General features: G+C 49.5%; 1 protein-coding gene across 1 annotated transcript in view; it reads right to left on the bottom strand.

Moving 5' to 3' along the window:
• The window catches only part of LOC135820958 (uncharacterized), a 124,941-nt gene extending 112,689 nt beyond the window's left edge, over positions 1–12,252 (bottom strand). The window contains exon 1 of the mRNA XM_065334017.1: positions 11,976–12,252. The gene's annotated coding sequence lies outside the window, so the exon portion shown is untranslated. The remainder of the gene's footprint in view (positions 1–11,975) is intronic.
• Between the last annotated feature and the right edge of the window lie 453 nt (positions 12,253–12,705).

Below are 12,705 nucleotides of genomic sequence, written 5' to 3'. Positions count from 1 at the left end.
AAACTTATTCTGTCGAACAAGGATAGAGACACCACCATAACCTCTTGCACTTGTCCCGGACTTATTCTCTGCAGGGGGCCTGTCCCTCCGGAAGGTGTCATAACGTGTAATATTAAGTGCAATATTCGGGTCGAGCCAGGTTTCAGTTAGGCAGATTATGTCAGGCTGCCACTCTTCAGCAACAATAGTAAGCTCTGTACACTTATTTACTACAGAACGACAGTTTGTTGATATGAGTGTGAGCTGGGGTGGTGTAGAATGCTGGTGAGTGGGAAGGGAGTGTCTGGTAGGAAAGAATGGGTGTGCGTGTGGGTTCAGTGAGGAAGGTGGGTGTGGGTCCAATTGCACGGTTTAGTTACTAGCAGACTGATCCAAGGTTGTGCTGTCGGATGCAAATCTCCATTCCCTGATGGAAACTTTGCTTGGCCAGAAATCTTCTTTGAGAACCTGGTCAGTATGCTCAGCCGGAACAACAAGGTGAGCATAAGCAGTACCAAAGTACTTGGACTCCGAAATTGAGCAACTGAGGACGTCAACTGCTTTCTTTTTGCACCACTCCCTGATAGAGTCAGCCTCACACCCAGGATCGACATTTCCGAGGTAGAAGCACTTCCGCTTGATCCTTTCTGCCCCTTGGAGGCTGCCTCGCTTACTGGACATCGGCTTTTTGTACTGTGATGTGATAGAACGCTGCAGTGCGGGAGCACGAGCCATGTGTCGGTGTGGAGGATACTGCCAACCATTACGGTCAGTGTCACCAGGAGTGCCAGAGCTGGTCATTCGCGTGCCATGTTTGGGTGCGGGAGGTGCGTACTGGGAACCTACTTGTACAATGGGCTCTGTAGAGGATGCGCCAGGAAGTTGGAGGTGTAATATTAGTACTTGGAGTTGTAATATTAGTACTGGGTGTCTATCCTTTAGTACAAGTAGTATAGGGGGAGGGGGGAGACTTGGGAGGGAGGCCCGAAGGGCCGATCGAGAAAGTCGATTTTGGCTCACCTAGAAGGTGAGCCAGAACCCCCTTCCCCTATACTACTAGAGAGACTCAAAATAATCTCGGAAAGATGACTCCATTGGCTATTGAACCGCCCAACGGCCAATACACCCTGAAATCCGTAAACTATGGGTGGACTTGGAAATGAACCCACTTATGGGCTCACCACACCTCAGCAAGTGGGTGAGGATAAAATGCAGAAAAAGGATTGACGCCATCAGGGTATCCGTCACGGGATCCAGCTGCAGTTACCCCTGCCCCCGGCGAGGGTAATAGTTGCTACTAGTGTAGGTGGCTAAATCAGAGTGGACCTGATATAAGCTTCACTAGTACCACCGACTACACACAATGACACATGTATATACATACACGCCCACCCCCCCCCCCCCACACACACACACACGGATAAAGCCAATCCTCTAGCCGACCTTTTTTCGGCTTACAGTACAGAACCTCAGTCTAAGTCATCATCATTCACTGCATTGCCCACTCCCTGTCTTCCACTTACGAAGGACCTATTCCAGATCAAGCCTTTGTCAACTGCATCTATGTTCAATGCATTAATTCGCCTCCGTCAACTGCATCCACATTCAATGCATTAGTTCGCCTCTCCGTGCGATGCTCCCAGCCGTCGCGCTGCCCAACCGTACCCTCCGGGAATTGGCTGAAGTATTAGCCCGATCCCTGACCGAACTCTTCAACCGTTGCATTTTAAGCAGTACGCAGCCTCTTGAGTGGAAGTCAGCGGTAGTCATTCCCCTGTACAAGGGTAGGGCAGATGCCTCTGACCGCTGAGTTACCGACCCATTTCCCTCCTTGATGGAGTCGGTAAACTCTTTGAATCAATGATTAGTCGTCAGGTCTACTCGTTTGTAGAGGTCAATAGCTTACTATCTCCGAGCCAGTTTGGCTTTCAGCATATTGCTATCAACTGCCATGCCAAGGACACAGGGGCAAAATCCAACGCCTACGCCAGCTTGCTGTAAGGTGAGAGCACACATGCCAACCCCACTATGGGCTCCCAGTAGGCCCCAGTCATCCTTGGACCTGACCTCCACGAACAGCAGAAGCCAGCAACACCACCAACAACCCCACCAGCACTGGAGCAAAGCTGCCCCCAAGTACCAGTAGTAGAGGTCGAAACAAACGCCAACACCGGCCCAAGTCTGTCTGTAGGACACAAAGACGAGGAAGACCCTGACATTGCAATCACCTCTGACGAAGGGCTCATACCTGGGCAGCATGACGAAATGCGCCCACACGAAATGAGCAATATACATCATCTAGCAGCTGCATCCACTGATTCGAGCGGCGCGGAAGCGGATGCACAAGACCAGGATCACTACACTGCAGCCGAAAGAGACGACAAAGTACTATTTTTTTCTTTTCTTTTTTTTTACTAAGTACACAACCTACTCGTCAGAAGGGGAGAAGACAACAGAGTATACAATAACAAAACAGCAGAGAGAGTAGGGGCTGCAAAGCAAGCATGTGCTGGTGAGGCAAGCCCACAACACCGACCTATGGTCTCGGCGTTAACATGAGCTTGCGCACCATAGCCTAAAAGAAGGGGGTGATTTAGCGATAAGACAAGAGAAGGTTAGGTAGAATGGTTGAGGAGAGAGAGAGAGAGGGGGGGGGGGTGTGTGGAGAGAGAACAAGAAGAGAGAAAAATAGATTCAAAGGCAGTTCAGATGCAGTGAACATGATGCAATGCTTGGGGGGGGGGGGGTTTCAAGATGGAAATAGTTCTGAACTGTTAGAGGGAGTCTGTGGCCCAAAGCCACTGGCTTCGGCGAAGATGGTAGTGGACGTTCGCTTTGAAGGATTGTAGGCCCTTAGGAGATGGTGGTTTGGTGAAGAGGGAGGATGGCAGCGCGTTCCAGGTGTTGTTGATGTTGTATGGAAAGGAGCGTCTTAGGTAGTTAGGAGCGCCTGGAGGGAGAACACTTTCCAGTTGGTAGGGGTGTGAAGCAGATTGTTGACATTGTCTCCGGGTTACAGGTGCGGCACGGTGGACAAGGAGAGGAGGGACCATGGATCTCAACAGAGGAGGACCCGGTTGGCCCAGTAGCTTGTAGACGAAAGTCAGCGCCGCCACTGTCCGTCGGGCCTCGAGGCTCCGTAACAAGATGTTGGGTCCCAGGATGTGGTGGGCACGCCTCTGCACCCCTTAACCCTTTATGTACCGCGCCTCTAATGTATGTAAGGGATCCCCGCTCCACATATACACTCATATCTCAAGACCGACAGATATTTTGTATGGACATGTTTTGTTTTTCTGAAAGTAGATGGATGAAGGCTTGCAGAGAAGCAATAGTCAAGACCAGATCTCAATTGGTGTTACAGCGGCATGTCCTGAAAATTATCAAAAAGTGCGAAAATAGCAAAAAATCAAGAAGTCCTGACAGCACCACCAAGGCTATAACAAATTATACAGTTATGTTGGTACGCCAGTCATATTTCCACTATAATACACTCACGGAATAGAGTTTTACTCAGCATGATAAGCTGCAAAGCAATTACGCTCTGAATTTAGGCAAAAATGAGCGGGGTTGTTTTTGCGGTTCTTGCACACTGAACACGCAAATTTGGACTTCGGTGGATCGACGCCTTTGAAAACCACACAGTTTCTGCTCTCTTCAGTAAACACTGGTAGATGTGGTGGTGGTTTTACTACAGGCTGTGGCCTTGCCGATTGGTTATACAGTGGAACCGGCGTGTCATGGTCAATATTACACAACTGCCGGATGATGGCCAGCCGGTACTCTAACTGGGTCATGGTGCGGTCACCACCGAGAACACCTGGGTTCTGTCTAGACCAATACTCATAAAGAATGAATGAATTGACAGCAGCTACCTCTACAAAATCAAGAAATAGTGTTTTCCAATATTTTTTCGTTTTTCTAAGTATACAAAACGAAGATACGAGTTGATCGAATTTATCAACACCGCCCATTGCCATATTGTATTCCTGTACTGTTGCTGGCTTCTTTACAGTAACATTATGTAGCTGACCATGATGTTTTATAGTTCTATTTTCATTCACATATTCCGTAGCACTGTGGATATTGGATATCATTGTCACACACCGTTTATCCATCCACTGCAGCTGCAGCAAGCTACCGTCCCGTATATACCGCATATCGGACCGCTGGGCGCGTCGCTGGTATAGTTTGACGTCCTTCAGCAGCGGAGAAAATCCACGGCGATTAGCCTGGCATGTTCCGCAAGCTCTTGTGTTGTAATTATCAGCTAGGTCATTATACAGCATTGGCGAGGAATAAAAATTATCCGTGTACAAAAAGTAGCCTTGATTTGCATAATTATGGTTCCATCAGATCTGTCACAGTGCGGTGAGCTAATCCCACATCCGCTTGGCCAGCTTCAGCACGCCCAGTGTATATCTTGAAATTGCACAAGCACGAACTATCACTATCACATAATGCAAATACTTTCACTCCAAATTTTACTGGTTTATTTCTAATATACTGTTTGTAGCTAAAGCGGGCTTTCGTCTTGACCATTCGCTCGTCTATGGCGATATTCCGGCTTGGTTGGAACAGTTGACAGCTAGTAGTACATATGTGATCGCACAAATATCTAACTTTGTGCAATTTGTCACTACGGTCTTCTAAGGTGTGGTCAACTACACGCAGAAATGACAGCAGAGCTTGAAACCTAGTCCTAGTTGAAATCATAGCACGCGCCCAGGTTCCGTGCAAAGGCGGCGCTGTGCTCCAGTAATGCTGGATTCTAGGCAATCTAACAATGCCCATGTACAATAACAGCCCTATGAAGTTGAACATCTCATCTACATTTGTATTTTGCCAGTGCCCATCGTTGGTTGCATAGGATTGGCGAGAAGCAATGTGGCGGTCAGCATAACTATTTGTGAAAAGTACAATTGCAGAAACTACAGCACTAGAAAAAAATAATTGGAAAAAATCTACCTCACGTGTTGGCTTGAACTGGGGAGGGAAGTGGCATCCTGGCACACGAACCGGGGAGAATACGGGAAGAGCTGGGGCGCTGTCCTGATCATCCCAAGATCGAGTTGGCGTTCCTCCGGCTCCTGCTGCTGCAGCGATAGGTATGGCTGCGCCACGACCCGCGCGACTTCCGCCAACTCCACGGCGAGCACCAGGACGACTGCCACGACCAGTGCCACGAGAGTGTGTGGCGCGGCGAGATTCACGCCTTGCAGTTGCAGGCTCGTCACCACTTGAACTATCAGCTGATTGCTGATTGTCAGCATTGTCCTCTCCAGAACTGCTTGCATCTCCAAAAATTTCTTCCGCCGTCTCCTCTACTTCTATCGCTTCAGCCGTTTCAGTTTCGCCCTCGCTGAGTTCGTCGCCAAGCAAAGCGAGATCGATATCTTCCTCCTCATCAGATGAGAGAGGACAGTCGCTTGAATCAAGATTTGAGGCGTCTGAATCGCCTCCATCGAGCACAAAGGCGATCGCGTCTTCAAGCTGTACTGGTTGCGCGGCCATGGCGAACTGCAACTTCTTCTTCAAGTCCAGCGCTGTGTAGCGCAAAAAAATCAAATGCAAACCCCTATACTATCATACGCTATGATGTTCAGTGGGATCTCAGCTTCCCGTTGCAACAAACCGCGTGAAAATCACGCGTAGGATCCCGGGTGACGGCGCAGCTAAGCGCGGCGCGCCCAACCGTAACTGTGTTTACGGTTCGAGATGGGGCTGGTACATAAAGGGTTAAGGTGATGAAGGTTGGTGGGAGCAGCTACCATCCAGACAAGGGGAGCGTACTCGAGCAGGGGCCGGACGAAGCCGTGATACACGGCCAGCATGCCACGACAGTCCAGAACGCGAGCAGCTCTACGTAGGAGGCCAATACGTGAATTTGCCCTGGCAGCAACTGACCGGAGATGCATGGAAAAGGATAGCTTGGAGTCAACCATAACTCCGAGAAGCTTGAGGTGTGGCTGTTGTGGAATAACCTCCCCTCCAAAGTTTATTGCGGGGACAGGCCAAGGCTGCTGTCGATGGCAGGAAATTCGAAGGAGCTGCGACTTGGATGGTTCAAACTTAAAGGGGAAGTATACCCTAAAATCAATTTTTCACCAGTTGTAGTCTTCGGGGTGCTGAGTCGAATGGTCTTGGTCCGAGGAAGCTGCGATGCTCCCTTCCTACTTGAATCCCAATCGAACTCGCGCACTTCCACCGAAACTGGGTGACTGCGCCCTACTAGATGGGGATTTGTATGCAAAATGTCACTAAAAGCGCCATTTCGTTCTTATAAAAGCACGGATGACCGCGATTGGCCCATATGTTGTAGTCTTTTGGACGCTGAGTCGACTGGTTTTGGTCCGAAAAGGCTGCGATGCAGCGTTCCTCCTTTATTCCCAATCGAACATGGTAGAACAAGCGGTCACGTGCTCCTGCGTACACCAGTCACCTGGTCATCGTGCCTGCAGGGTACAACTAATTACTTACTAGCCTGTTTGACCTTTTTTGGGTGCAGTCCTGTCACTCGAGTTGAACTCGAGTTGAACCTTGGTGTGAAAGTTGTCGCCTGCTGGCCCGGTGACCAGGTGATTTGGGCACCCAGGAGCACGTGACCGCTTGTTCAACCATGTTCGATTGGGAATAAAGGAGGAACGCTGCATCGCAGCCTTTTTGGACCAAAACCAGTCGACTCAGCGTGCAAAAGACTACAAGATATGGGCCAATTGCGGTCATCCGTGCTTTTATAAGAACGAAATGGCGCTTTTAGTGACATTTTGCATACAAATCCCCATCTAGTATGGCGCAGTCACCCAGTTTCGGTGGAAGTGCGCGAGTTCGATTGGGATTCAAGTAGGAAGGGAGCGTCGCAGCTTCCTCGGACCAAGACCATTCGACTCAGCACCCCGAAGACTACAACTGGTGAAAATTTGTTTTTGGGGTATACTTCCCCTTTAACATGCCACTGTGTTCCCCATGCATGTAACGCATTGACGGAAGCTTGGAGACTGTCAGCTTGGCATATGGCATCATCGCGTGTATTGACGCAGGCATACAGCGTGGTGTCGTCTGCAAATGTTCCCATTTCAGACCCTGGAGCGAGGCAGCTATCAGCATCATTTACATACACAAGGAACAGGGACGGTATTTGATGCACTGAAGTCGTTCAAGGGCCAGCGGGAATCGATATCACCAGAACACCACAGCAGATTTACTCTTGTCAAGAATAGATGACCCAGGAAACAGAAGCCAACTCGTTTGCACTCCCCGAGCGTGAGTACTAGTAATCTTTCTCTCTAGTGTTGACATTAGCCTATCTATCTATTATCATTATGCCTTCTCCCCGACTTAACCCCTCTGCAGCAGGTTTCGTTCCCCGCCCTTCCGTTCCCTGACTTTGTCTTTACATGACCAATGCATTTGGACTGCTGTCCAAACTTGGTTAGCTTCAGCACGCAGTGAAGATCTCGAAGCCTGAAGTTATTATCTTGACAGAGACCAAGCTCACTGCAGACACAGTTGGCGGAAGTCTCACTACCTGGATATGCCCCTCCCAATTGTCGAGACTGCACAGCTCATGGAGCAGGAGTTGCAATCTGGATTAGGGATGGCATTGCCTTTCAGCACCTCCATGACATCGACGGTGGTGTTCACGAAAATGTCTGGGTATCTGTTTATACGGCCCCCATACAAACACTGTCATTGGCGCTGCCTACAGGCCAGGCTCCTGTCTGGGCACTGACACCAAATTCTTCGAGCACCTTGATGCAACTCTTGACAGAGTTAGGCAGCATCGGTCGAAGATTATCCCAGGGCTTTCCACACTTGGAGGGAGAAACATCTGACTCGGGTCGGGAGGTATCCCCCGGTAAAGTTTTTCTAGGAAAATGGCTTGCTGTTGGGGCCCGTGAACACATTTTTAACTGTCCACACACATGCAAGAACTCGTGCATTTTACAGCTACATGTACATGTACATATACAATGACTGGAAAAACGCGACCTGGGAACCTGGGACCTGGGAACAAAATCGGTCGGTTTGTCCGACAGGCGATCAAAAATCGGACGATTTCAGAAAAATCGGAGCAAGTGCCAGCCCTGCTATCCTTGCTGGCGACTTCAATGTGCATAACGGCTTGTGGTTAGGAAGCAATAAAACTACTCCAGCGAGGGAATGCGCCGAGGATATGTGTGTTAGCCACGGCCTGGAACAACATTGTTATGATGAAGACCCGAGGGGACAATATACTGGATCTGATTATGTCTAACTATCTTTCTGACGTAACAGTCCGTTGCAAACCTCCCCTTGGCGCCTCGGATGTAACTCTGATAGCTGAATTTCCCCCACAAGCGTCGGAGGAACCTCCCACGAAACGAGTGGTCTGGCGCTACAACCTAGCAGACTGACCTCGACTTTCTCATTTTTATCATCAATCTGACTAGACCACAGCCATCAGTAAACGTCCCAACAAATCATGTCATGTCACTGAGATCATTACACAAGGCATGAAGCAATTCATACCATCTCGTGAACTTGTAACCTGCCTGTCTGACCCAATTTGGTGGACACCTGAATGTTCAGCCCAGGTAAAGGCAAAACAGGAAGCTTGGAACCGCTCCCGCGCGACTACTTGGCCACAGCTACGATTGGGGCCCTTCAGGCGACCAGGCATTGCACTCACTCTCTTCGCCAGGTGCAGGCAATACGCCTTGCCACGCCAAGGGACAAACTTTCACGTGGGAGCATGTCTGATCAAGAGTGGTGGTCCACGCTGAAGCAAGCAGGTGGTAGTGGGCGCACCACAACCAAACCAACTCTTGTTGACACTAACAGCGTCCGGGTTACGGCCAACTCCCAGAAAGCAGAGTGCTTTGGCACGTTCTTTTCGTCAAAGTGCAGCCTCGGAGCAGACGGCGTTACAAACGATCTGCCATCAGACGATCTGCCACCTGTAACACCTCACACTGAGTCTTGGCTTACTGCCGTCCACTTTCGAACGGATACTGTCAAAAGAGAGCTCAGAAGACTGAATCCCATGAAAGCCACAGGGTGCTGAAGAATTGTGCTAATGAGCTCTGCTTGCCTGTTGCCCAGCTGTTCTCCTTGTGCTTTCGGCAGGAAGTGCACCGGAGGCTATGGAAGGTCGCCGGAGTTGTTCCGATTCACAAGAAGAAAGCTAGATTAGACCTGCGCAACTGTCGTCTGGTGTCTTTCCCATACATTTATTCCAAGACAATGAAAACAATCTGCAACCACTGTATCATAAACTTCTTCTCTAAGCACAGTGTAATCTCCTCTCGACAATATGGCTTCCGGAAGGGACTCGGTACATATGATCTGTTAACCAAGCTGCACAACGACTGGTCATCCACTGCGGCGAGCGGTGGCATGGTACATTAGTCTAGGAGCCAAGTCAGCAAAGGTCCATGGAATAAGGAGTTACATGTACTGGCCATCGACATCGTCGAGGCGTTTGACAAGGTTTCACATCGAGGTGTACTCCATAAACCAGAGGCATGCGGCATCAGTGATCCGCTCATTCGCTGGCCCTCAAACTATCTCTGCTGTCGGCAACTACGTGCTGTAGTCGAAGGACAACATGCCGTCATCAGAATACCCTGTGCTTGCTGGGGTCCCCCCAAGGCAGTATCCTCGGTCCAACCCTGTTTCTGGCTTACGTAAACGACTGTGAGGAAGAAATACTGGATAGCACCTCTCTGGCTCTATACGCAGATGACACCACAGTCTACCAATGCATTGCGGCTTCGTGCGGCAACCCAGATAGTGCGACCCAGCTTCAGCTTGCCGTGGACCCTATCGCCCAATGGGGTACTGAGTGGAAAATAACTTTTTAACCGACCAAGTCCCTGGCGCTCACGATTGGCTTTCACCGTCCGGCAACACCTCTTCCCCACGTACTGTTCAACGGTACCAGGGTGCCTGAAGCGGGCAAGATCAAGCTCCTCGGGATTTTGTTCGATACCACTGGCCCGCCTGGACGCTGTACAATGCAGGCACTTAAGCTGATAGGCCCTGGTGTCTCCGTACCAAGCCTGGAGCATAGGCGCAGGGTGGTGACCCTGAGCTTCCTGTACAAGCTCTGCTTCCTCCCACCGATGAGCCACTTGAAAGCAAATATGCCCAAACCTCTCCAGCTGGCAGATGAAACCCCCAACACCCGTCTCTCCGCCCAGGGACGCCAGTGACACGACTTTCCGTTGTGCCTGCCTTGTCGTTCCCGCTCAACCATGGCCAATGCTCTCCCTGCTTGCGGGCTGAGCGCATGAAACTCTCCAACTGGATGCAAGCAAGGCTTGTAAACTTGCTACATGAACTTGCTGAACTACACGCTCTCATGTATTCTCTTTCTCAATCTACCCCCCCCCCCACCCCTTCCCCTCCCGCTTCCCCTGTTCTTTCTCTTTCCCTCAAACTTCCATTTATCTGGTGCCTCCAGAGCATGACGATGTCTAGACAAGTTGGTCGACGGAGCGCCTGGCCTCCACCACGATGGTTGCTGCATGTTCCCATTGCGTGCACCACATGGCTTTTAGTAAAAATATAAAAGGACTCAGTGTTCCTCCTCCCTCTGGGTCACCTTCTTTGTACCAGCTGCATTATCAACAAACTGCATTTACTGTGGACGACCGCTGGCGACAAAGGCATACTGGTATGGCAGTTTGGTATCTTCGAAAACCTTCTCGTTAAACGGAATGCTGCTTATCCGCTTCATTACGCCAGTAGGGATAATCTTCAGGATTTTTGGTGGCGGGGGGGGGGGGGGGGGGAGGGGGGTTGACTGCAAGTCCATAATATGATGGGGTGCTATTCGGTTTGCGATAAGATTGGTAGGTACTCGGGTGAGTTCCGCATCATGCCCGGAGGTGTGTCTCAGGATGGCGAAACCATCATAGCTGCATAATTCGACGCTTCTTTCCTGAAGAAGAAGCCTCAGTTTACTTAGGATGTATTCACCTACCAACTCGAACACTTTGGCGACATCAAACGATCCCATCTTTACTTCAAAAGCGTTATTGTTCTCTTTCTTCATCCAGGCTTCGCCCGCAGTAAAAATGCAAGGAATTGTTGCCTTGCAGTATTATGTCACCATCTATCTGGGGAATTTTGACATACAACCTGGCATAAGATAATGCCTCTAGTATGAGCTATCTGGTGATTGATGGATACAAATTCGCTGAAGTGAACACGAGAAATTCCTTGACTTCTCGTTGAAGTAGCGGAGCCAGTTAATGACCGACTATCTGTTGTGCCACAATGTGGGGCTGACGGTACTGCGGAGCATGCCAACTATCCCATCTGAAACTGCCTGGCTGACCATGCCTATTTCACATGTCGCGGGAGGTTTTAGCTGGCAGTGGAGGAAGTCTGTGAACCCGGTCTTGTTGTCTTTCCATGTCACAAAAGAACACTGTGTCTTAGCAAGTAACCAATCTCATGTCATCTAAGCCAAGCTCCGTAGCGGTCTTCATAGCTTTGGCATTGATGTCAATGTAGGCCGCATCTAAAAAAAGGGTATTTCTTGGTGATATTCTTGTGGAGTAGGATCTGATACTTTTCAGTAAGCATAGAGTACAGGTTGCGCAACTCATTGGCTGAAACTGCCACCTGCGTTAAATGAAAATAGATATATTTGCCCCCCCCCCCCCATTCAGTGCGGTACTGGATAGCTTTGTCTGCTCTAGAGCTGGGTCAGCCGAGTCGGTGTACCGGTTTGGGCATACTTGAACCCGTTTGGAAAAAGAACACCGGGTCACCTGTGACCCAGTTGGGAATATTTAGTCATTATACATCGGGGAGTCCTAAATAGTTACAACTCCGTAATGCAGTAGCCACACTTGGCCGGACGCGGCGCTGGCCCGGTTTCATGGGTTGGACCAGGTACAAATGAACCTGATTGGGTTGAAATCCTAGTGCAGACACTGCATAGGTGCACTCACAGCTCTCAAATGTCCCGCAGTTCTTGTCAACGACATATGCATACTTACACAGTCTGTCAAATTAACCTGCGCTTTAGCATTGACCAATATCTCAGCACACTCAGAAAAGCCATTCTCGCAGGCTAGGTGGAGAGGTGTACGGCGCCGCTAAAGCACACAAACAGTCACCAACAGGACTATTCATTAGTTGAAGGTGCTGAAAAGGGATCAAAAGTCTAAAGAAAAATTGACTGCCACTACCAGGATTCGAATTTAGACCAGTGATGTTCTAACCACGGAGCTATGGTATAGGTGTCATCTCAGCAAAGACGGTTCAATAATGTATTCAGCCTAAAAAGCTCACACTTCCTCTTACACTACCCAGGCTGGGGGGGGGGGGGGAAGAGGGGAGGGTGGAGGATGGGAGGGGTTCAGCTCCCAATATAGGCACACTCTTCGATTAGCTCAATCCCAAACTACTGCTAGTACAGTGGTCCCTCTATAATCCGGCACCATTTGTGCCACGAAAATCTGCTGGATTAGGGAGGGTGCTGGATTAACAAATCTGATTTACTGCTGCAATGTGCATGAAGAGGACATTTTGGCTACTGAAAATCGTGCTGGTTTATCGAGGGTGCTGGATTATAAAGTGCCGGATTAGAGAGGGACGACTGTACTTGACAAACCGAATGTATCAGACGCACATTGGTTGAGTGAGTTGAAAAGGGGAAAAAGGACTTCTAGAGATCCTTAGCAAAAGAGTGTAACATTCAAATTAACTTTCATGACACTCACTCCC

The sequence above is a fragment of the Sycon ciliatum genome, chromosome 7 (assembly GCF_964019385.1).
Source record: "Sycon ciliatum chromosome 7, ocSycCili1.1, whole genome shotgun sequence".
Classification (NCBI taxonomy): domain Eukaryota; kingdom Metazoa; phylum Porifera; class Calcarea; order Leucosolenida; family Sycettidae; genus Sycon; species Sycon ciliatum.
Note: the sequence above shows the minus strand (reverse complement) of the source record. Positions and strands in the feature narration are given on the sequence as shown.